This window comes from Chelonoidis abingdonii, chromosome 5 (genome assembly GCF_003597395.2).
Source record: "Chelonoidis abingdonii isolate Lonesome George chromosome 5, CheloAbing_2.0, whole genome shotgun sequence".
Taxonomy (NCBI): Eukaryota; Metazoa; Chordata; order Testudines; family Testudinidae; genus Chelonoidis; species Chelonoidis abingdonii.
In genome coordinates this window covers 118,662,095-118,688,207 of record NC_133773.1, presented here as the reverse complement: position 1 = coordinate 118,688,207, position 26,113 = coordinate 118,662,095, and the positions used below count along the sequence as shown (strand labels likewise).

Genomic DNA, 26,113 nt, shown 5'->3' with positions numbered 1-26,113 from the left:
TGAATTTAATTTCCTGTTTGCCCATCATGGAGCTCTGATCAGCACGGGTGGCGATGCAGTCCCAAATCCAAAAAGAGCTCCAGCATGGGCCATACGGGAGATACTGGATCTGATCGCTGTATGGGGAGACAAATCTGTTCTATCACAGCTCCGTTACAGAAGACGAAATGAGAAAGGCATCTTGAAAAAATCTCCAGATACGATATACAGAGGCCACACACAGTGCGTGTGACAAGCTTAAATGGAAAAGCCAAGAATCAAATGGACCGCCATAGGAGGAGGGCGGGAGGGTATGGTGGGTTAACTGAGGACTTCCAGCTATCCCACAGGTCCCCGAAAAGCATTTGGCATCTTGGGGCGAGCTCCCAATGCCTGTAGGGTCAAACACATTGTCCGGGGTGTTTTCAGGGGTATGATGTCGTGCAAATTTACCTCCCTCCCCCCCCTTGAAAGAAAAGGGGAAAAAAATCATTATCTTATTCACTAAAATCTCACGACTTCTTCCCCCACTCTGAAGGCCGAAGAGCACTCATGTATGAGAATGACATCAAGGTAATTCTCCCGGAGAGATGCTCACATGCAGTCTAGCCTGCATCAGGGTGCTGTGGTAGACATGGGTGGCTGCGGCAATGCAATAGCAGGCACCTCTCCTCTCCTTCCCGTGACAGACAGTTACAATATGACTGCTATCCATTGCCATCATCAGCCATGAGTGCTCCTGGGCTGGCCTCAGGTGAACGGTCGGCCGGGGCACCTGGGTAAAATAGGGATGACTCCGGGTCATCCGCGGTTTTAGATAGGACGAATGGCTGTTAACCGTCCTATCATAGCAACTGGGGCTGAGTTCATCAGCCCCCCCCTGTTCATGTTCTAAAGAAAAGATTCTGTACTGCCTGGCCATCAGCAGTGGGATTGCTGGTTCGCTCCCTCCCCACCATTTAATGTCCTGCTGGACTATCAGTAGCAGCTGGAGTGTTTCTGCCTCCCTTCATTTTAATCTCACTAAAAGTCAGGGTTTCTTATTGCTCGCATTCTTTATTTACTTCATTCACACAAATGCGGGGACAACTCCACAATAGTCCCAGAAAGGTGGGAGAAGGGAAGGCAACAGGTGGGGTTTGTGCAGGGAAACCCGCCTGAGAATGGCATGCAGCTCATCATTTCTGGGGGATCTGATCACGAGCGGCTGGCTCTCTATACACGTTCTTCTAGTACACTGCCCCATATTCTATGCAGGACTGACTCTATTTTAGATAACTAACAGAGGAATTGACTCACGGAGTCATTCCCATTTTGCTCTTTTGGGCCGGGCCGGCCGACCTCAGCTAAAGCCAGCCCAGGGCACCATGGCAGCAGCAGATGATACGAACACTGATAACTCATCATCTCATCACCAATATACAAGGCGACACGGTAGACAGTACCAAAATCAGCATTAGGTGGTAACTCATCTCTGCTACGCTTGCAATGGCAAATGAATGCTGCCTGTGTCAGGCTGCAGTACCGGCCTCTGTCATGCGCACATACACATACAGGCGATGACCAAAGGAACGAAGCTAAACTCTCATGTTGCCAATGCTATGCTCTGCTAGGGCAATCCAGGAAAAGGGCACAAAAATGATTGTCTGCCACGTTGCTTTCACGGGGAGGAAGGATATGAGTGACGACTTACCCAGAATCACCCGTGACACTGTTTTTGCACTATCATGCATTGGGATCTCAACCCAGAATTCCAATGGGCAGGGGAGACTGCGGGAACTATGGGATAGCTACGGGATAGCTACCCACAGTGCAATGCTCCGGAAATCAACGCTAGCCTCGGTACATGGACGCACGCCGCCAAATTAATGTGCTTAGTGTGGCCGCATGCACTCGACTTTATACAATCTGTTTTACAAAACCAGTTTATGTAAAATCGGAATAATTCCGTAGTGTAGACATACCCACAGTGTTGTCTGTTATACAGAAGGTCACTCTATATGATCACAATGGTCCCTTTGTTACCCAGGGTTCTCTCAACCCTAACCTCAGGGTAACTGTACTCTTTGTGAGGCAGTTTTAGGAACAAATCAAAGGGGGACACAGCGCATCCATCTGATTAAAGATTGGCACAAATCTAAAGTGCTTTCATCCAAACTTACTATTTTATTAGCTCTCAAGCACACACAGATATGCAAAAAGTTAGAGTGCTTCCAACCACTAGTTACCCATTGTCTGGAGGGGTCAAATGACAAGGTTCAAATGGCCAGCTATCCACCTGTCACTGGGGATTCCAAGAGATGTCAAGAAGGTCAAATCCAATTACTCAGACCCCTTTTATGTTAGCAACTGATATAATTACATCAACATATCAACCAAAGAAAAACCATTGAGCAAGCAGTTTTAAACCGTTAGTCCTGCAGCTGTATTTCCATACAACAGTCCAAAGATATAGCTAGACATCCTGATTTTTGGGGTATTTTTTTTTTGTGTGTGTCTTTGTTTTTTGTTTTGTTTTAAAAGACACAGCCTTCAGCAGCTTCATAGAAGGCTTTGACAAGGAAAGCGGCAGGGTCATGGTCACTTCTGGTGGACACCCTCTTCCCTTCCTGGCCTGCCTAGTTATGCTATGCCTGCTGAAAAAGCCTAGTAGTGTATAGAATATCAGGATTGGAAGGGACCTCATCTAGTCCAACCCCCAGCCAGATTTTTATTCTAGTTCCCTAAATGGCCCTTTCAAGGATTGAATTTACAACCCTGGATTTAACAGGCCAATGCTCAAACCACTGAACTATCCCTTTCCCCATAGCATAGCTGCTTTTGGCAATAAGTATGACAATTGGTATTCCAGTTACTGGCAGTGGCCTGGGCATTTTGCTGTGCTACCAATGTCTCCCCTAACACCTTCCAGCCTTAGAATTCATGAAACTACTCCTGGGAGTAGTCTTACTGACTTGAGTTACTTATCTCAGTCCAGTTCAGGAAAACATCCTTACTGAAGTCACTGGAGCTTAAGCATATGTTTAAAGTTAAGCACACGTGCTTAAGTGGTGTGCTAAATAGCACAGACTTAAGCACATGCTTAAGTACATACCTGAATCGGGGCCTTTTTTCCTTCAAAATTGCAAGGGCAGGGACTCAGTTTTAGTATATGTTCACACAGCACCCAGTGCAAAGGGGTTCTGGCCTAGTTGGGACCTCTAGACTCTACTATTAAGAAATCAAGCACAGCAGCAGGAGGTGGTTCAAGCCCTAATATAAGAGTTGTAGACAAGTATCATTTCATCCAGTTCTAGAGTAGAATGCAGCAGCTGTTCAGCAATGCACAGTAAAACAGGATTTTCAGACAGAATATCCATTGAAATCAGAGGAGGACTTTAGGTAGCCAGATGTAATTACAATATTAGTGTTGGGTTGTAGGCAGGACACTAGGCTTATTACCCCACAGCTAATCACTCATCTCTGCTGACCAGCTCATCAAGAAGACACTACCTCTGATAGGGGTGTCTCATAATACCATGCTGGGGCATTAGATCAAAACTGACACAGAGGGAAGAATAGTAAGTAAGCAAAGCTCTTCTATTAATTCTTGTTCTGAGATATTAAAACACCCAAAGATTGGGTATTTTAATGTTACACATTTTAGCTACTGTTTATTTGCAGGCTAACAATTAGTAGTGGGAGTGTCAGAGAGAGGAAGGATGATCCAGTGGTTAGGGATGTTCCAGGGACTCAGAAAACCCAGGTTCAATTCCTTGGTCTTCCACAGACTTCCTGTATGATCTCGAGTAAGGCATTGTCTACACAAATGAAGTAAGTCAATCTAAGTTAGGATAGTTAAGTTACATAAATTACTTAACTGAAGTCAACGTAGCTTAGATCAACTTACAGCGGGGTCTACACCGTGCTATGTTGGTGGGAGACACTCTCCCATCGACTTATCATGCCTGCACCAGACTTGCTAACTCAACACCACTACATCGACCACAGCAGCACCAATTTAGCCTGTAGTGAAGAAAAAGCCCTAAATCACTGTGACATTCCCATGGCATTATCTGCACCAATGATCTGCTAGGTCACTCCAATCCTTGATGCTGGGAGCCAGCTTTACCCTGCTCTGCGGTGAGAACCCCCACTCCTGGGCTGTTCACACACAGCCTTTGGCATGTAAGCTGCTTCGATAGAGCAACCAAATGACACTAGCCAATATCTCTGGTCCCAGACACAACCTCTGTCTTGCAGTGTCCAGTTATGCCCGCTGAATGCTGCAAGCTTATATGAGTTTGTCAGTTTAACAAAGAAATTGATATGCACCAAGCTTGTTATCCCAAGGGGAGTCTCTGACACGCTTCAAACCAAACGCACTACTTCAAGTAGAACAAACAAATATATTAACTACAAAGGTAGATGTTAAGTGCTTATGAGTCAAAGTACAAGAAGTCAGATTTGATCAATGAAATAAAAGCAAAACATATTCTAAGCTGACCTTAATATTTTCAATGCCCTTACAAACTTAGATGCTTCTCACCACAGGCTGGCTCCATGGTCCCCAACATGGTGCCCATGGGCGTCATGGTGCCTGACGGGGCATCTATGCACCCACGTACTGGCTGGCGGAAAAGTATCCGCCAAAATGCCACCGAAAAGTGTCGTAACCAAGAGGCATCATTGCTGAAATGCTGCTGAAAATCATTTCGGCGGCGACACCTCTTGACATTGCTGCTTCTCGGCGGCATTTTGGTGAAAGCTTGTCCACTGGCCACGTTCCTCCATGGCTCATTGTCCAGTGCCCACCACCCAGAAAAGGTTGGGGACCACTGGGCTGGCTGGTTGCCCTTCATCTAGGCTCTCTCCTTTGATCAGCGTTTCAATTGCTTGGTGATGGTGTCTGTAGATGAAGGTGAAAGAGAAAGACAGCATGGCAAACATCTTTCTCTTTTGTCGTGTTCTTTCTTCCCTCTTGACTTTGCCCCCCCTTCAGAGTCAGGTGAGCATTACCTCATCGGAGTCCCTGACTGACCAAGGGAAGTGGGGGTGACTCACTGGAGAATACAGCTGATCCTTTGTTGCTGCCTAGACCAGTGTCCTTTGTTCCTGTGACGCTGGGCTGGGTTTGTCCCATACATGCCCTGATGCGGTGTGAATTGTGCCTCTGCTCTTAGAGAGTTTTGCCTGGGCCTCTCTGCTCCTGGAGAGTTTTTGCCTGGGCTTGTTTTAAGCCATGAGGATACATTTTCAGCCTCATAACTATATACATGAAATTACAACCTATAACATTACTAGAACAATTATGCTCAGTGCATCATGAGCTTTCTAAAGACACCTGACATGACAAACTTTGCATTGGATACCACACAATCATATTATAAGGATGAACATGGGGTGCAAGGTGTTCCCCTGAGATACAGTGTCACAGTCACTCAGTCTCTGTTCCTCAGCTCCCCATCTGTAACATGGGAATAATAGCACTTCCCCATCACGTGTGTATTCTTGCAGCACCCTTAACAGTTTGTGAGGTGCACAGATACTACAGTAATGGGACCATGTAAGTGCCTATGATACTTATGGTTGCCAATCCCAGTACTGTAAACATTTAAACTGATTCAAGTCTGTAGAATGTAATGTTGGATTCTGTATCTCTTACTAAATTTAGCCCACGTTTATTGAAGTTTGGCTCAGGATTGGCCACAGCTGGGCTTAAGTAAACAATATATGGTTTGAAATGAAAGCCCTTCAAAGATCAGTACTTGGAGCTGTTTTACTTGTAGGAGGCCAGGATTTCAACATAGGTGTTTGGGTTAATCTGATTTCAAAACTCTGAGTGAAACTCAAAGGGATGCAGACATCTGAGTACCAAAAACCAAAGAAAATTACCATCCTTCCGCTCCACTCTTCTTTCGTCCAAGCCCATTTACCTTATCCCTCTATATTATATTGCTGCTGCTGGGAGCAGACAAACCACTTCCTCACCCCCAAAAAGTTTTCGTTGTTCCATAGCATTCACATCTGTATGACAGCCTTGTTTAAAGAAAAAAATTAGAATTGTCTTTATTGAAGGGTAAACATGGAATCAGTGAAGGGATTCATGATCCCAGGATCAAAGGTCTTCTAAGTTCACAAGCACATTTTAAAAATCAACATGATAGGGCTTGTGTTTCATTATGGCATTTACAATAGAATAGGAAGTAAGCTATGTAGTAAACTTAGGGCTTGGCTACACTTGAAGGTGTGCAGCGCTGGGAGTTACAGCTGTTTAGGGAAAGCGCTGCAGTGTGGCCACACTGACAACTACCAGCGCTGCAGTGTGGCCACATTTGCAGTACTTGCAGCGCTGTTGGGAGTGGTGCATTGTGGGCAGCTATCCCACACAACACCTCATCCCATTTTTGCGCCGTGGGTTGTGGGAAGGGGACAGAAGGGTGTGGGTCATTCCACTTCCTGTCCCAACGCCCCGTGGTGCATCGCTTCACATCCCAGCAGTCACTGTTTTTCTGTCCATGTTTGGTGCCATTGTGACTCTCCCAACGGTTTCTGTGCAGCGCGATTTCTGTGGGAAATGGAGCCCGAGCTGCTGAGGACTTTGCTGATGAGTGTCACCAGCACATCACATTTGGCAGTGGATCTATTCCTTCAGCTCCAAAGTGACAGTGAGGAGTCCGACGATGAGATCGAGTCGCCTGACGCGTATGACACTAAATTGCTTGTGGCAGTCACGGAAACGCTCAGCACCGTGGAATGCTGCTTTTGGGCTCGGGAAACAAGCACTGAGTGGTGGGATCACATCGTCATGGAAGTCTGGGATGACGAGCAGTGGCTGCAGAACTTTCGGATGAGAAAAGTCACTTTCATGGGACTGTGTGCTGAGCTCGCCCCCCACCCTGCGGCGCAAGGACACGAGATTGAGAGCTGCCCTGCCAGTGGAGAAGCGGGTGGCTATTGCAATCTGGAAGCTGGCAACTCCAGACAGCTACCGATCGGTTTGGAACCAGTTTGGAGTGGGAAAGTCGACCGTTGGAATCGTGTTGATGCAAGTTTGCAGGGCCATTAATCGCATCCTGCTAAGAAGAACCGTGACTCTGGGGAACGTGCAGGACATTCTGGATGGCTTTGCACAAATGGGTTTCCCTAACTGTGGAGGGGCGATAGATGGGACGCATATTCCTATTCTGGCACCACCCCACCTAGCATCCGAGTACATTAATCGGAAGGGGTATTTCTCTATGGTTCTCCAGGCGCTTGTGGATCACCGTGGGCGTTTCATTGACATTTACACAGGCTGGCCTGGAAAGGTGCATGATGCACGCATCTTTCGGAACAGTGGCCTGTTCAGGAAGCTGCAGGCCGGGACTTTTTTCCCAGACCAGGAAGATCACAGTAGGGGACGTCGAAATGCCCATTGTGATCCTTGGAGACCCCGCTTACCCGTTAATGCCTTGGCTCATGAAACCGTATACAGGGAAGCTTGACAGGAGCAAGGACCGGTTCAACTACAGGCTGAGCCGGTGCCGAATGACTGTGGAGTGTGCTTTTGGCCGTTTAAAAGGCGCTGGAGATCTCTTTATGGGAAGCTAGACTTGGGGGAAAGCAGCATCCCTGCGGTTATATCCGCGTGCTGTACCCTCCATAATATTTGTGAAGGAAGGGTGAAACATTCAGTCAGGAATGGACCTCCGAGGTTCAACGCCTGGAGGCTGAATTTGCACAGCAGAGAGCAGGGCTACTAGAGAGGCCAGCACAGGGCTACAAGGATTAGGGATGCCTTGAGGGAGGAATTTGAGGCTGAAAGCCAACAGTAATGTTTGGTGCCTTGCACGGGAGTGAAGTGCAGTGGTTACAATGATTTGCAGTGCCTGTTTTTTTTCCTGGGCTACGGTATCTTTCACTTTCTGCAATAAAAAAACTGTTTTAAAAGCCAAGAATTCATTTTGAAAAAAAACTTTATAACTAAAAAACATTTGGCAGGGGGGTGGGGTGGGGTGAACTGTACAGTCAGAGGTTTGAATATGTCCTGTCTGGAGTGCTGTGCAATGACTGCTGCACTTCAGGATGAAAATGCTGCATGGTGATGGGGGTTGAGTGCAGAGGGTAAGGGTCGTCGTAGTTCTCAGGGCTGGTAGGTGAACGTACAGGTGTTGGGGGCAGCTGGTGGTGGTAAGAACCTGGATGCTGGAGAAGGGGGTTTTGAGCTGACATTGGGGCACAAGGGAAAGAGCTTTGGGACTGGGGGGGGGGGGGCAAGCACGTAGTGCTCTGCCTGCATGGCTACGAGTGACTGGATACAGTCCGTTTGGCGCGCCAGGATGCTTATCAGCTGCTTCGTGCTTTTCTTCTTAGCCACTGCCTTTCTCCTGCTTTCTCTTTCCCTCCACTGCTGCATTTTTTCCTCCAGTCCTGCAGTTTTTTACTCTCTCTGGCAGACTGATTCATAACTGCTTTCACCATATCTTCTTTGCTTTTTCGTGGCTTCTTCCTCAGGTTTTGTAGCCTCTCAGCAGTCTCTGATACATGGCCAGTCGAGAATTCAAGGACACTGTCTGTATTAGAAAGACAAAAATTGAAACATTTAACAGAGGCAGCATTGTGTATAATCACAGTGAAGGAGTTTACAGTCTCACTTTAGCATACTTTCCACATACCAAACAGAGCACACAGAACCCACAGCAGCGAAGAAATGGTGAGTAAGGGGAATGGTGCACGAGTTAATTAATCCTGGAAGATATCTCGCTGCTGCGGGTCACCTGGGAAGGGGGACTGATTGGTTCAGGGCTGTACTGGGGTTTCTGTGCATTGGGGAAAGCAAACAGCTGCAGGGGGACCTACACTGAACACTATCCCAACATTTTCCACAGGAGTTTATCCTGGAAGATATCTCGCTGCTGCGGGTCACCTGGGAAGCAAGGGAGGGTCTTCTACAGCAATGCGGATTCCGCCCTGGCCCCTATGCAGCTTGCCTGTGTGCAGCAATGGTCCCCCCACCCCTCGCGGCACAGTGGCACGGACGCGTTAGCCTGACTGGGACAAGGACCACAGTGGCTCTCCCTATAAACTTGCGCAAGCGCATTGCCCACGCTCTGGCAGAAACTTTTGAAGAGATTACCGAGGCCGATTACCACGACGTGATAGACCACATCAATGGGCTATTCCACATCTAGGCATGCATGCATGCAGCCATAACCCTCCTCCTCTCCCAAACATTTCCATCCTGAAAATAAAAGCTGCTTACCGGGAACCCGCTCCTCTGCTTCTTCTTCACCACAAGTTTCAGCTGCTGCGACTGGCTACCTTCCTCCTGGCTTGAGAAGAGCTCCTGGCTGCATGCCTCCTGGGACTCCGGGGTGTCTCCCCCACCCAGTACCCTCACTCTCGGTTTCCCCCCCCTCCCTCCCTCCTCTCCTCTCCCCGCTCTGAACTGTCCATCGTGGTTCTCGATTGGCAGTGGGGTCACCCCCAAGTATCGCGTCCAGCTCCTTGTAAAAACGGCAGGTCGTGGGGGCAGCACCTGAGCAGCGGTTTTCCCTCGCGGGCTTTGCAATAGGCACTCCGCAGCTCCTTCACTTTAACCCTGCACTGCACCGCGTCCCGGTCATGGCCCCTTTCCAGCATGGCCTTGAGATCTGCCCATAGGTATCATAATTCCTACGGCTGGAGCGCAGCTGTGACTGCACAGCTTCCTCCCCCAAACACTGATGAGGTCCATCAACTCGCCATTGCTCCATGCTGGGGCTCGTTTGGCGTCGTGGAGGCATGGTCACCTGGAAAGATTCACTGATTGATTGCACTCCACACCTGGCTGAGCAAACAGGAAGGGGATTTTTAAAATTCCTGGGGCATTTAAAGGGCGGGTCACCTGAGGCCAGGGCAGTAGAGTGCGAACTGATGAGCAGAGTGGCTGAACAGGCATTTGGGATACCTCTGAATACCTCGGAGGCCAATTACAGCGCTTTTGGTGGCCACACTTGTGGAGCAGTGCTGCATCACCAGTGTTGCAATCCTTATACCCGAGGCAGAGCAGGAGTACAACCAGCGCTGCAGCCAGGGAGATGCAGCGCTGTATGTACCTTGCAAGTGTGGACGGTGAGTAAGTTGCAGCACTGGTGGTGGGTTTACAGCGCTGCAACTCTCCAGTGTAGCTAAGCCTTTAGATCCTTATGACTGTGCTTCAGGCAAATTTAATTACTGCTGAGATTTCAACTCAGACTTCAGCCAGCAAGTAAATGCATTCCTGAATATGCAAAAGTGCCATAATGATGATAAATCATAGACCAAAATAAAGAAATGTTGCCAAGATGGATTCCCCCGCAGTTTACGTGACAAGAATACTTCAAGGTAGAAATTTTATACTTAGGTCACAAGCACCTTCTTTCTTCTTAGCTATTTATTCAAACAAACAAACAAACAAAACCCCACACATAGTTGGCTGAATCCTTCTTGGACTCCTACAGGGCCTGACCACCCACTGTTGGAATGGAAGTCAATGGGAGAGTCTCAGTAACTCTGAAAATGAAGCCTCTGGCATTCTATGAAGCAGAATGCCGCAAGTCTCCTATGAGTTACCCTGAAATCATACATGACAGTACTCAACATCTTATGTGACTTGAATGGGGAGGGGGGCGGAATGTTAATCATGTGAGTAAAGCAAGCAGGAACAGGGTCCCTACATCTAGCCATTTGTCAAAAAAAAAAATTAAAAACCTTTCACTGAAGTTTATGTGAAGGAAGTCAAAGACTGAGATTTGTACTTTTGTTATTAACCATTTCATTCATCACTCATACATATACATTTTTAATCTCTCCTGGAAGCTCAAGTGGATTACACTAGGGAAAACATTTATTTTAAGAGAGGACTTTAAGAACATTTTATTACAATTGACATAATGGTTGTGTAATTATTATGTAATTTTTGTGCTTTGTCATAGCAGTGGAAGATTACCCCTTCCCCCAGAATATTCAGTCATTGGGATGAGAGCTAAGAAAAGGGAAAAGCTTTTTTTTTTCTTTTTCTTTTTTTTTAATTAAGCTGATGGCCAGATTTTTACTCTGTATTACGGTAGTAATATTAATGAAGTAATTTTAAGTCAGCTACTTAGCCCATGTTTATTTGTAGGTTGTACTACTAGTGTATAAAGATAATCTTGTTGCGTTTAAGGTTGAGTTAGATAATGAAAAAACTAATTTGAACATGCATATATAGCTCAATTTTAGTTTGCTGCTGCTGCTGGGGGCCATAGTATCCCATATTTGAACTGCTGCTGAGTAATCATGCAAAGGTCTGAGAGTCCCAAGAGTCTGGTGAATTTGAAGCAACAGGGGGATATCCATCTGTAGTGAGGTGGCCAGGCTCCCAGCCGCCCCAGACAGGGATGAGCCCCTCCGGATGCCAAAGTGGGCAGAGCCACTGCAGCCTGCACCCGACCCCCTCAGGTCAAGGCGCAGGACAAGAAGTATAAAAGCCCAACCCCAGGGCTCAGAAGCTGCCTGGCTGCTGGAGAGGCTGGATGCTGGTGCTTGTGACCACCCTGAGGACTGGCCCTACCTGTTGTGGCTGGATGCTGACCAGATGCCAGTAATCCTTCTGGTGAGAAGGGACCCAGAGGAGCTGCCCAGCTTACTGCTTGTGGAGGAGCCCATGGTGCTTGATGCTGTGGAGGATGCTGATCAAACCCAGGTACTGATAGAGGGGGAGGTCAGAAGTAGCCTGAGGGCAGCTGACTCTAGATGGGCTGTGGCACACCCAGAGCTGATGTCACTGTGTTGTGGCCAGGATCCCCACTGACACAACAGCAGGTTGCCTGCTGCTGTCAGGGCCCTGGGCTGGGATGCAATGGAGTGGGAGGGCCTATGTCCCTGCTGCCACTCAACTCATGGGTGGCAATCTCCCTGATGCTCAGGACCAGGAGCCTGGGCTTTGCTCTTGAACGGTTTGTTTGCTGCCCTGCCCTGACCTAGGGCCTGGGCTTATTACTGAACTCTGTGCTCAGCCCCTGCCTGAGGGTCTGAGCCCTGAACTGTTTCCTGGCCCATCAGGCTAATTTGCTGACTCACTGGACTTGCATAGTGAGGCAGGCTGGCTCCCTGCTGCCCCAGAATGGGGCAACCCCAACGACACACGCCTACACCATTGTTTCTTTTCCTTCTAGTAAGCATTTCAGTCAGTCGGGAGAAAAAAATTAAAAATGACCAGTCACATATCACCAACAGCAAATACTTGAATGGTACAGTTTCTGAAATACACATAGTTTTAAAATTCATTTAAATTGAGCAAGTAAATTGCCTAAGGGGGTCCCCACAAAGACACTTTACAGGATCATTTATGGCAGGGGTGGGCAAACTCCAGGCTGGGAGCTGCATCTAGCCCTCCAGACATTTTAATCCAGCCCTCGAGCTCCTGATGGGGAGCAGGGTCTGGGGCTTGTCTTGTTCTGCGTGGCTCCTAGAAGCAGTAGCATGTCCTCTCTCCCCCTCCTATTTGTAAGGGCACCCAGGGAGCTCCACACACTGCCCCCACCCCAAGTCCCACCAATGAGAGCTACAGGGTTGGTGCCTGTGGATGGGGCAGTGCATAGAGCTGCCTGGCTGCACCTCCATATAGGAGCCAGAGGGGGGACATGCCACTGCTTCTGGGAGCTGCTTGAGGTAAGTGCTGCCTGGAGCCTGCACTCCCACCCCTGATCCCCCTCCTTCCCTCTGAACCCCTTGGTCCCAGCCTGGAGCACCCTCCTACACCCTCAACCCCTCATCCCTAGCCACACCCTAGAGCCTGCACCCCCCAGCCAGAGCCCTTACCCCCTCCCACACCCCAGTCCCCAATTTCGTGAGCATTCATGGCCTGCCATAAAATTTCCATACCCAGATGTGGCCCTCAGGCCAAAAAGTTTGCCTACCTCTGATTTATGCCATAATGGCCACAACTTTTTTAAACAAACATATGTGAATGTAAGCAAATGAAGGAGGGACATGAACATAGGCTTGTGGCAAAATGTGGTTGCAGCTAATCAGCCTGAGCATGAACCACTCCTTTGTCCTGATTGACAGACCCCAAAGTCAAAATGGGTACCTGGCTAGAGATACCATCAAGCCCACCCAGCCCTAGATGTGGCTTTCACCAAGCCACACTTCACTCTCGCCAAAGAGTTAGAGCCACTGCTGGAACAGACTCCAGGAAGTCTTAGCCTGTGAGCCTTTCATTCCAACCACACATGGATTCCACAGTTGAATGAAATACATACTCCACTCTACTTGCCATGCCTGTGCAAACAGATGAACAGATTTACCCAGCTGCTGCTGCACAGACTACATCCACCCCCCAAAGCTGTGACATGATGTTGAGGAAGATCCTCAACCTAAACACAATTCTGGCTTAGCTTGAAGAGTAAAGGAAACAATAGTTAGCATCACAACAACAAAGAGCAGTTATACATCAATAAAATTTTCTGAGGATGAAAAACAACTGCTTGGCCTAATCTCTGCCCACCAGTGCACAGGCTTTCTGCAGTAGAAGAGTCTGAATGACATTTGTTCCCTTCCTGAGCCCAACCTAAGTGTGTGCACAAGGGTGCAGCTCCCTCCCTCCCTTGTGACCAATAAAGAGGGCTCTTCAGAGCTAGATTGTGTGATTGGTGTGGAGGGCATCTCTCCAAGAAAAGCCCTAGGAAACCCAGTCCAGCCACTGCCCCATCAGCATGTGAGTCTGTGTCAAGGGCAGGGGGGGTTAATGGGAGAATGAATGAGCTGAAAGTTATGAATACCAAAAACGTAAGCAGGTTCACAGATGGTTTGCAAACCAAAACAGGAAAAAACCTACCACATTTTGTCTGACAAGCATTATTTGACTAACTCTCCTTTGAAAGCACTTTTCCACTTCCTCTGCATTTAGAAGTACAAAAATGCCCAGCTAAAGCACATTGCACACTCACCAGGAAAAAAACATTTTGCCATCACCTTTGGGCTGGCTTTTACCCTAATCTTGGCTTGCTTTCCTAGAGTTAGTTTTTATTTTTAAAAGTTATTGGGCTTTAAATGTTTGATATGCAGCTTTGTAACTTGAATATGGAAACTCCGTAAGAATTTAGTGTTGCTGTAGCCATGTTGGTCCCAGGATATAAGAAAGACAAGGTAGGTGAGGTAATATTTTATTAGACCAACCTTTGTTGGAGACAGAAGCCTTTCAGCCACATCAAGCACTTCAGGTCTGGGAAAGGAACTCTGTGTCACACCAAAGTGCAAGGTGGAACCAATTGCTATTTATGTTAAACTTCTGCACAGACATTACTGCACACTAATTTATTGGGGGGCAGGGCTTAGAGGAAGATTGCACTTTCTGAAGCACCTGTTACTAGACATTGAGAGATTCTGTATAGCGGTTCCTATGTTCCCATCATAGGCCTTGAGCCTCTCCCTCTGTCTGAAAATAAAATGTAATAGCTTTGATTCTCTTAATGGAAAAAGAATCACCCAAAGAAACAGTGTTGAAAAAGCCTATGAATTATGGAACTTCTTCAAAACACAATCATGATACAGCAAAAGGTCTTAATGAGTACATCCATTTATGCAAAAGGCTGCTAAGTCATCTACCACTGCATCCACATGCTGCATCTATAAACACCATGTGACACTGCACCCCATGTTCTTCATAGTGATATTATGGTATGATTATGGCAGAATTGATGCGTTTTTCACAAGATGTGGCATGTGAGGTGTCATCGGAAGAGTTATTTACTGAATAGGATTCTCTTAATCATATGCATGTATCACTTGTATCTGAAATTATCAATATTGACTATGTATCTGTATTTCACATGTAGTCACACCTGGGTGACACCCACTAGGCAAGATGGTTCCAGTCTAAGTAGCTGGTTGTGAAAGGCCCATTCAAGATAATGGGAAAATAGGCCTTAGGAGAAGCTTATCCCCCACCTAGTGAGCCTTCCTGTGGACATTTCGGCCAGCCTGTAAGTAATGGCTGCTATGACTCTGCAAGGGCAGTGACCAGACCACATGTCTCTGGACTCCATTTCCCCCATAAACGGGCTGGGAACTGTTTTTGGAACAAAGACTTCCCGCCATATGCTAAAGCTGAATAAGGCAGGGAGTGACATCATCTGTTCTTCTTTCCCCCACAACTCATCACCTGAGAGAAGCTCCTAAGGGAAAGGATTTGGAAGGGCCATGGGGGTGGAGCTTGTGCACTGAGAATCTGCAAGCCTGCTTGTATCAGTCAGGGTGAGAAATTGTTAATTCATATTCAGTCAGCCTAGTATTTTAGGTATAGTTTGCAGTTTTGTTTATTTACTAGGTAATCTGCTTTGATCTGTTTGCAATCACTTATAATCACTAAATATCTCTTTGTAGTTAATAAACTTGTTTTGTGTTTTAATCTAAACCAGTGTGCCTTTGACTGAAGTGGCTGGGGGAAAAAATCTCAGTTTGGTTACCACAAATGTGCATATTCCTCTCCAGATTAAGGATGGAAAAAGCTGATAGAGACAGAAACTGAAGTTCATGGGCTTTTTCACTTGCTTTCAAAGGACAAACTGAAAGTCAAGAAACTAACTTTCAAATGCATTTTTAGTGATAATTTAAAAAAGCGCTTCCTGGGGACCCTCCACCCCAAAAATATTCTTAGTTCATACAGAATTTCAGAACAAGTTTAAATAAGGCAGTGCCAGGAAATAAACTCAGATTTATTGTGACTTGGTCCAATCCAATACTCTTCCCTAATTTCAAATCTCGGTTCAGTCTAAACACCCCGGTCCCCATGTGTACAGTTCCCAGAATAATGACAATATGGAAAAATGGTAGTTCATTTTCTTTGTTAGTGAACTGTGCTTGTGATAGGTGCTAGACTAATAGTTTAGTTATCCACAGAACAGGATCCAATACTACAGGTATAGCACAGGCAGCAGCCGTTCAGATTTCTTCTGCTCTACCCTGGAAACTTTGTTCTTGAAGTCTGACCAGGAGAAACCTCTTAGTAATTCATTCTCCTTGTCAATTTTTTACTCCATGCCCAGAAATATAAGTATACTCACTGCCAGGAAGTATAATCATGTTATGCTTTAGCAATGCTTTAAGAACTCTCAGCCACTGTTTTGTTTTAAATATCAAAAGTAATTGTGAGCATCTGGAATTTGTCTAAATGCATCTTTCAAGGAAGGCTACTCAAAAGGAAGAAAGTATTATGTATCTATGTTTGAATCAGATACAGCCTTATGTTTATTGCTGCTGTAATTTGTCTAAGTGCTCCTGTGTGTCAGTTTTGCTCACTTAGTGAATTTTGATTCCCTAGTCTCCACGCAGGTCCAGTAAATGACAAATGCATTAAGATTGTGGGGCTTTCAGAGGCTGTGGTAATGGAGCCGGGTGGGGGAGAGTCCATAGAAAGTAGGCTAGAGACAAAGAAACCGCATACAAAACATTCATCCATAACAGAAATTAAGTTTCAATACAGGAAAGTCTGGGGACTTCCAGTTATAGATTTCATTTCTAAAGATTCTTTTTTTTTAAAAAGGACATTCTTCTGTATCAGCTGTAGATTAAAGGCATCACCAACCTATCCATCATGAACCACATACATTTAAAGGAAGGCTCATGTTATTGACTCAAAACTAATCCTAATGATGAGGGGATGCAATTCAAAGGGAAGAAACGGTCTCAAGTAATTCTCCACCTGATGTCAAAGCATTTAGCTCCCAGTTTGTCCTCTCATTGGCCCAGTTTTGTTTAGTCTGAAAGGATTAACTAGTGTAAACAAATATGCTGCTCTTGAAAAGCTATGGCAGTGGTTCCCAAACTTTAACAACCCGTGAACCTCTTTCACAAAAATATCCAATCTCGCAAACTGTCTCCTAAAAATGATATTTCCAGGGATTTTCTCCCTTATTGAGCATAAATTATAGCAGCAGCAATCTTGGAAAAAATTTGGTTTTATGACAAGCTTATTACACACTAATTATTACATTATTATTACATTATGAAAATGGCAACACTCTTCCAAGATTTCACTTTTATAGCTCTTATCACTTCAATTAAGTCTCCTACATGTTTCATCAAGGAGTACCAGATGTGAGACAGTATGAAAGTATTTAAGAAGCCAACTCAAATAGAGAGTTCCTCCCACAAGCGTTTGGGTCTTGAGCAGTTCAGGCAAACAAAGACTATAATAAAGCTGAAACTTGTTCTGATAGGAAGTCATGGTCTTGGGGCTTGGGCTGCCGGCCCCTGGGGTTTTTAGGGATGGTTCTGTCTGCCATTACAGAATTTTTTTCTGCAAACCCCGATACATTTCACGAACACCCAAAGGTTCACAAAGCCCAGTTTGGGAACCACTGAACTATAGTAGTATTCACACCTTTAAAAATGGCATTTCTTCCTAACAGTTATGTAACAGTTTCACTGCTTTACTACAGTTTATTTCTTGTATTTTAGTTTATCTTCATATGGGTCAAGTTTATAAATTGTATTAGTTTTGTTTAAAGGAAATGACAACCATCTCAAATGAGAGATGCAATCCAATAAAGCAGGCCTTATTACAATATGAAAAATCTCAATGACTAAACACAGCTGTTGCCAAGAAATATGATAAAGCCAAACAAATAAAGCAAAAAGTAACTTATGTGAATTCATATGAGAGAGAGAAAGAAAAAGTAATAGAGGTACTGACTGGCAGAACCCTGGGGTGAACTCTTAAGGGTTCATGGGTTTTCAGCAACAGTTGGGATTCTAAGTCCTCATTGTGCCTTTGAAAAGCTCTTCAGTTTCTATGTTCAATACTCTATATTGATCTCTTGTAGAGTTACTTAAAGTGCTATAATGATATACAGACTCCCAAGCAGAATGCAAACAAGAAAACCAAAAAGGACAACTTATTTAAGAAATACATAATTAAAGGTTACTTAACTGCTGATCCAGCACCACTGAAGTTAGTGCAGGTTTTGCTGTTGACATCAATGGAGCAGGATCTGTCTCTTGCTGCACAGACCGTTCAGGAAATTTCTGACTATAAATCTGAAGCTACATGGGAAGCTAGTTATCTGAGTTTACACACTATTACACGTTTGCATGTGGAAACGTTGCTGTTGCATGTACATCTAGGCTCTTTGGAAATTGGGCCTCATATTGATAAATCCAGCATTTAGGGTTTGCTCCTGCAAGGTACTAAGCACTCTGGTCTGGATCCAACTGAGCACTTAAGCATGTGTTTAGTTTTAAATGTGAATAGTAGCTCCATGGAAGTCAATGGAACTATCCACTTGCTTAAAATTAAACATGTGCTTAAATGTTTTGCTGGATCAAGGCCAGAGCACTTAGTATCTTGCTGGATTGAGCCCTTAAACCACAGAATTGAGTGTCTTTCCTGACAGCAACCTGGAAAGAAGAAATCCTAAGAAGTGGATGTAAAATCTACTATGTTGAATACAAAAATTTAAAATGGTGAGTATAGAAAAATGATAATGGTACCGCATCCAACGGATCCATTTGTCCAGTATGATCTGATCCATCAGATACTTGTATTCATTTCCTATTCACCCTGTAGCCATCACTACTTGGAGCAAACAAGTTATGAAAACACCTTGACTATATCCTGCAAGGTTTTTCACAGGAGCCAGAGCAGACTTCACAGGAGCCAGAGCAGTGTCTGAACTGTGTTATTTGGCTCCCTGTCACTACTGCAGTTGGCCAAAAATGTCACTAGAGAATAGAAAATAATAGCATTAAAGGGCCCAGTCCTATAAGGTGTTGAGCACCTTCAACTTTCATGTGTGTTGAGGTTGCTCCTAGATGCTCAAACTTTTTATGTACAGTACATTCATGGTAAAGTGAGTAGAGCTGATCAGTAAATAAAAACAAAGAATCATGAAATATTTTAAAGACAATGATTTTCTGTTTTCCATTGATATTTTCAGGGAACTGTAGTAATGACAAAGAGCCAAATAGCACTGCTCAGATATTGATCTAGTCTGGCTGCTGTAAAAGAACTTGCAAAATGTAGTCAAGGCATTTTCATAGCTTGTTTCCTCTGAACAGTGATGGTTAATAATTTATCCTTCACTACCCTGGCAATTAGTGTTGATTAATCATTTCCCTCTTCATTTACATACACAAACATGCCATTGCCAGGAAAAATCCTAGCAAGTGCCCCTGTAATTCTCCTATATATTTGGGAACTATGTTGTTCTCAATGTAGATAAAAGATTAATGTAACCTCCTTCCTCTAAAGTAACCTTTACAAACTGCTCTGAGCAGGAGCAGCAGGCACCATGGCAAGTAAAAGGAGCTTAACATCTGATTTCCACATGCTATTTTATTCACTAGTTACTGAAATATGGGAATTATTGCAGGGCAGCTAGCAACAGTAGCTGCTCCCCAATCTTCATTTTTCACAAAGGCAAGAGACCCCTGGAAGAAAGTTTTTCCCAAATGACTTGTCATTTGAGGGAACTCCCACTGATTTTAATCAGGCAACTGAAATTAGGTGTAAAAACTGCAGGGCAGATTGTCTCCTGTTTCTGAGGTCCAGTTGGCACAGAAGAGGGATATAGCTCCCTGATTCTGAGGGCCAGGGTGCCCTGGCATAAGTTAGAGCACCTCTGAGGGTGCTCAAATATCCAAATTGCAATTAGACACCCATGGCCTATCCGTGCCAGCTGACTCAGGCTCATGGGGCTCAGAGGCTGTTTAATTGCGATATACATGTTCCAGCTTGGGCTGCAGCCCAATCTCTAGGACCATCCTATCTCACAGGGTTCTAGAACTGAGGCTCTGGCTTGAGCCGGATGTCTACACCACAATTAAACAGCCCCTTAGTCTTAGCCAGCTGGCACTGGTCAGCTGTGAGTGTCTAACTTCAGTGTGAACTGTTTCTAAAGGGAGCAAGTTAGAGTATGCATGGAACTGTATACCAGCTCACAGTTCCCCCTCCACCATAGGAATGCTCAGCTAGCCAGCATCTGGCTCTTTTGCTGCATGAGAGATAATGAGCCTATTAAGACTTGGCCCCCATTCAATTCTGATTTTTTTAAAGCTACATCTGGCTGAAGGCTGCTGTCGCCAGACCAGAGATTACTATGGTGTTTTTCAAAGAAATATAAATCACTTAGAGCGTTTATGACTCAATTCCTCACGCTACTAAATCTAATTGTAAAAATACAATAAAGGAGCCAGCACATGTGAAACCAGAAATCTTTATTTTGTCTGAAATTTCCCTGCCCATCTGCTTTTGTCTTTCTTTGCGTTATGTTGAATCTAATATAGGGGCATGATCCTGTAGAGATCCCGCACATAGTTCTTTCTACCAGGAGTCACACTGAAAGCAACTCTTGGTAGAAGGGACTACAGCCGGTAATACAAAGTTTGCTGGAGGAGAACCCTAGGGAATGGCTCCCACAAGGTGAGTGGGACTACGCCAACTCAGCAAAGCACAAGATCTGTGCTGAACTGGGGGCAGTGCATTCAGCACCTTGAGAGTTGAGTGCCTTTATAAACAGCTTCTCGGGGCAAGGATAATGGCTTTGTTCTCTCCATTCAGCATGATGCTATGGACATAATTGTGATGGGTTGGATCACAAAAACTCCCCTGGGAGCTGCCAACTGATGTGCCAAGACTACCTCTGCTTCTGTTTTCCCTGCTAGCTCAGGACTCCAGCACCCTGTCTCACTGAGCCAGATACTCCTGTCTGCTCCAACAAAGACCCAGGGTCTGAATTACTTGCCCCAAAGCTGCAGGTTTGCCTGAAAACAGCTCACAGAAGTGTGCTGTCTTCAGCACTCAGATGTCCAACTCCCAATGGGGTCTAAACCCAAATAAATCCGTTTTACCCTGTATAAAGCTTATGCAGGGTAAACTCATAAATTGTTTGCCCTCTATAACACTGATAGAGAGATATGCAAAGTTGTTTGCTCCCCCAGGTATCAATACATACTCTGAGTTAATTAATAAGTAAAAAGTGATTTCATTAAATACAGAATGTAGGATTTAAGTGGTTCCAAGTAATAACAGACAGAACAAAGTAAGTCACCAAGCAAAATAAAATGTGCAAATCTATGTCTAATCAAACTGAATACAGATAATCTCACCCTCAGAGATGCTTCAGTAAGTTTTTTCCTCAGACTGGGCACCTTCCAGACCTGGGCACAATTCTTTCCCCTGGTACAGCTCTTGTTCCAGCTCAGGTGATAGCTAGGGGATTCTTCATGATGGCTTTTCTCCCTCTTTGTTCTCTTCCACCCCTTTATATATCTTTTGCATAAGGTGACAGTCCTTTTGTGTCTCTCTGAGTTCCCAACCCCTCCTTCTTGATGGAAAGATACTAGTTTAAAGATGGATTCCAGTTCAAGTGACATGATCACATGTCATTGTAAGACTTCATTACCTACTTGCCAGCACACATGTATACAGGAAGGCTTACAGGTAAAACACAGCCATGTGCAGACAATGGTCCTAGTTAATGGGAGTCATCAAGATTCCAAACCACTATTAATGGCTCAAACTTTACATAATTACAATAGGCCCTCAGTTATATTTCATATTTCTATTTTCAGATACAGGAATGGCACATTTATACAATTAGGATGATTACACTCAATAGATTATAAGCTTTGTAATGATACCTTACAAGAGACCTTTTGCATGAAGCATCACTCAGTTACATTATATTCACTTAAATTTTTATAAAACCATATAGACTGCATGTCACAATAATGTTAAATAATTTTTAAATGGCCAATATACCCTCATGTTTGGATAAGAGATTTCTATTATAAATGACAGATCATAAACACACAGCAGATTTTTTTTTTTTTTTAAACAGGACCACAAAGATTGATTTTCCAAATCAATAAGTCATTCATATTACATTTCATTGCTTTTAGAAATCTTAGAGCTGGAAGGGACCTCAGGAGGTCATCTATTCCAAACCCCCTGCTCAAAGCAGAACCAATCCCTGACTTTTTTACCCCAGTTCCCTAAATAGCCCCCTCACGGATTGAACTCACAACCCTGGGTTTAGCAAGCAAATGCTCAAACCACCCAGCTATCCCTTCCTCTCTAAGTCTATCTCTGTTTTTCATATCAAGACTGGATACCTTGCTGGAAGATAGTTTTAGTCAAATGCATTACTAGGTGCTGTACAAGGATAGCTGAGTGGAATTCTAGGGTATACAGGAACTCAGACTAGTTGATCTAATGGTCCCTTCTGGGTTAAACCTATGAATTTATGAACTATACATAAAAATACACAGACAACATTCACTACACTCCTCCCTAGCAATTTCATGTACCTCTCACTTGTGCCATACCTCTGTGCTTTCATTTTATATGGGTATAATGGGAGTATGTATGTATAATACATGAGTTGATTGCAGAAAAGAGTAAGATCTTTCCATGAACATTTTCAGGAATTCTGAATGAAGTGAGAAATTTTCATGGAATGTTCTGATTCACATACCCCACCCCCAATAATATTAATTTGGTTTAGTTTTTTGAGAAATTAAAATTTTTCATTTTAGGGAAGCAGGGGTGGGTGGGAAATGTATGTATTTCATCCACCCTTTTCTTTCCCCAGGGGAATGGAGGTGGAAGTGGAAGTGGGTGGGGAGAGAAAAAACTCAAATTGATTTTTATATGACTTAGCAGCCTCTTGCATAAATGGAGATGTCTATATCTAGATGTCAAAAGCTGAAGTGAATGTTTTCTATTAAAGGCAAAATAAGAATTCTCACTTCATTGAAAAACACTGATAGATTTTGACCATCTCTAACCTTGTAAACATCTTCATTTTAGTAATTAGTTTAGATACTCCTACAATCCATTTCTGCTACATTAACATATCAGCAGTTCCATCTTCTTCAGTCTTTTTGCACAGGTAAGGGCAATTGTAGTTTACTGATCCAGGTTTTTATCCAATGTTTATCACCAGAATAAGCAACCTAGCACTTCACAAAAAAAAGGTGTAACTTAAATTCCCAACCCCACTCCTACATCTTATGAGGTAATGAGGACTATGGGTCTTTGGTTGCGGTTGTGTTTTTTTAAACCTTAGAATTTTAAAATTCTTTCTTCCTCCTCCCCTGGCCAACTGGCCCTCTCCTCTCTTCCTTCTGGTCTTCTCTCCTGATCCCTCTCCTCTTTTTCGCGTTGGTGTTTTTAGATGGATCTATTGAAGTAATGTGTTTTGCCCTTTGTTCTGAAAGTCAGGAGATGGTGGTGGTTCTGATTGCTAGCAGCAATGAAGCCCAAAGCCTTGGTCTTTTTATTGAGCAGGTTCCATTTCTCCCACTTTCACAAGCTTTGTTCTTGAGATCGACAACTTCAGAAATTCCAAGGAATACAGCCACTGTGGAAAATGGTACTGGGGGATACTTTGATGCAGTTCAGTGGAAGGGCTTGGGGCCTCTAAGACTTACAGCTTGACCTGGTAATTTATGGGGAAGCCACTGTGAAGAGTAGACTATTGGAGTGATGTTCTCGAAGCTGATGTTGTTCATAATACAGCAGCCTGAATTCTCAACTAACTGAAGCTTCTAAAAAGGTCTGTGTACTGCTACATAGGTATAGTGAATTGCTGTAACCCAGGCCATGAAGACATAGATCATTGTGGCCAGGTTTTCATTTGCCAGAATGGGGCTACATCCTATAGTCAATTACTGAGGGAAAAACAGGATGTTTGTTTGTTGCACATGTAGTTATCTGAGCATATAGCAGCAAAGTATTAAAAAAAGGACCCCCAGGAGTCCAGAATAGCAAGGAAGGAGGGAAAGACACCTGGAGCAAATTACATTTTCTGTTATATCTGTGCAGCTCAATTGAGTCTCCAGTGTAAATAACTTAGAATACATAGCTCCTATAAAGCTTTTTAGCAATAGATCTCAAATTCAGTCTTCAATGTATTTATCTTCACTACACCTCTCTGAGGAAGGGAAGGATCATCATCCCCATTTTATAAAAGCGTAACAAGGCACACAGAGGTTCAGACTTGCCAAAGGTCACACAGGAAGGCTGTGGAGGAGCAGGGAATTCTGAGAGTAGAATTTAGCCCTCTATTATACAGAGCAAAAGCCAGTGGAAGAATCCAATGCCAAGCATTAACACTATTCATTGTTCACATTTAGAACTCAGTACTGGTCATCAAGCGCTGGTATTGGAGAGGAGCAAAATACTTGCCTGTATTTAGAGTAGGAGATGAATGTGGTAATGGTTGGCAATTGTTTACTTTTAAAAGAGTGTCAAACATATTTATATGGTGCTTTATTTAGGGGTGAATGTAAAGTTAAGCATGCAGTACAAATTTGTTCTTCTCAGTTCTGGAAGAAGCAGAACCCAGAGTGAATTAAGTTTGATTTCTCTGAAATTTGTAATGAACTAAAAATACACACTGTGGCAGGGCAATGACTCAGTGGTACAGCACCTCCTGCTGGTTGTGCAGGGAATTAGCTCTTTTCAGCTAGGAGCATCCTCTGCTGGCTTGTCTGCCGCTGGCCCTGTATCCTTCCGGACCCCAGTGCCCTTCTAGGTGAGGGTTCTGGCCCCCGGCAGACCCCTTAGTCTGGGTCTCCCCTCTCCAGGAAACCCCCACCCCTTATCCCTCCTTTGCCTCAGTGGCAACTGTCAGTCATCATCTAGCCCCTGCTCCCTGGGGCAGACTGCAGTCTGTACCACTCATAATCGGCAAGGGGTGGGGGGTTTCAAACCAGCTGCCTCTGCCTAGGTCTGGGCTGCCCCTCTACAGCCTTAGTACCCTTTTGTAGGCCCTCACCTCACCCTATGGCTCTGCTAGGCTAGAGCTCCGCAGCTCTGCCCAGCCCTAGGTACCCTCCTCATCTTCCCAGGAAACCGGGTCCTCCTCTGTCCATGTAGCTAGAGAGAATGTGTCTTGGCTTCTGGCCCCAGCCCTCTTATAAGGGCCAGCTGGGCCCTCATTAAGCCAGCCACAGCTGTGGCTGTTTTCCCAATCAGCCCAGCCTTTCCCCTGCCACAGCTCTTTCCCAGGGCTGTTTTAAGCCCTTCATGGCAGGAGCCAGGTAGCCACCCTGCTACACAGACCTTAGTTCTCGACCGGGTCCTGCGGGAGGGCACGCCCCGTCCACCCCCCACCCCGGGCCCTCCAGACCTTTTCATCCGGCCCCTGCCCCATAGACCTGACCCGCCCCCCCCGCCCCTTCTCCGTGGAGGGTGAGGAGCCCTGGTGGGCCAGCCTATACTCCACCCTGGTCCCGAGGCCTGCGGGATAATCAGTTGGCAGCTCCTGCATGGGGCCGTAGCACGGCGTGTATTGTGCGGCAGTTTACCCCTGTCCCTGACACCTGCCCTTCTGCGGCGTGAGGGAGACCCTGGCGCACGTTTATTTAGAGTGCGCCAGGTTGCAGCCCCTATACCGGCTTCTCACTAATCTCCTGTTGCGTTTTTGGCTGACCTTTTCCCCTCACCTCTTCTCTACGCACTCCTATCCGTGGCCCCACGAAGTCCCGGGACCTCCTGGTCAACCCTCCTCCTCGCCCTGGCCTAAAAAAGCATCTACACGACCAGGGAGAGGAGGTTGGCTGATGGAGACTCCGGTGACTGTGGGGCTGTTTTCCGGTCCCTGGTCCGTTCACGTATCCGGCGGAGTTCCTCGGGCAGCGTCTACTGGCTCCCTTGACGCCTTCGAGGCGCAGTGGGCGCTGTCGGGGTTCTGTGTCGGTGTCCCCGTCAGGCTCCCTTCTTATGACCCTCTGACCACACTCCCGTCCCTGTTCTTTTATTAGTTGTCCCCCGTACTCAGTGGGCTTCTGCGGTCCTGTGGGTCCTCCCCTTAGGCTGGGGGAGGATCCTTTAGCAGTGGGCGGGCAAAGCCCGCCCACTTCCTGGAAACCCAATAGGTACACAGACCTTAGTTTCAGCCTTAAAGCTTTTACACTGAATGATTAGTCAGTCTCAGTAGGTTTTGATTGAATGAAAGGAAATATACAAGACTTCCTAGATTTCTGTGGACATTAAACTACAGTAAAGATGAATGAATAAAGTGCATTGTTTTGCACTTCAAAGAGTATTAAGGTTAAAATCTGTTAATTACTGTTTTCCCAGAAATGCAGTTAGATTTTAAAAAAAGTATTCCAAATACTTCACACATCTTGTTATCATTTCCTATACTTTTAATTTGCA

General features: G+C 45.2%; 1 protein-coding gene across 2 annotated transcripts in view; it reads right to left on the bottom strand.

Annotated features, from left to right (window-relative positions):
* The window catches only part of SLC2A9 (solute carrier family 2 member 9), a 229,315-nt gene that overhangs the window by 187,905 nt on the left and 15,297 nt on the right, over positions 1–26,113 (bottom strand). The gene's annotated exons all lie outside the window — the stretch shown is intronic.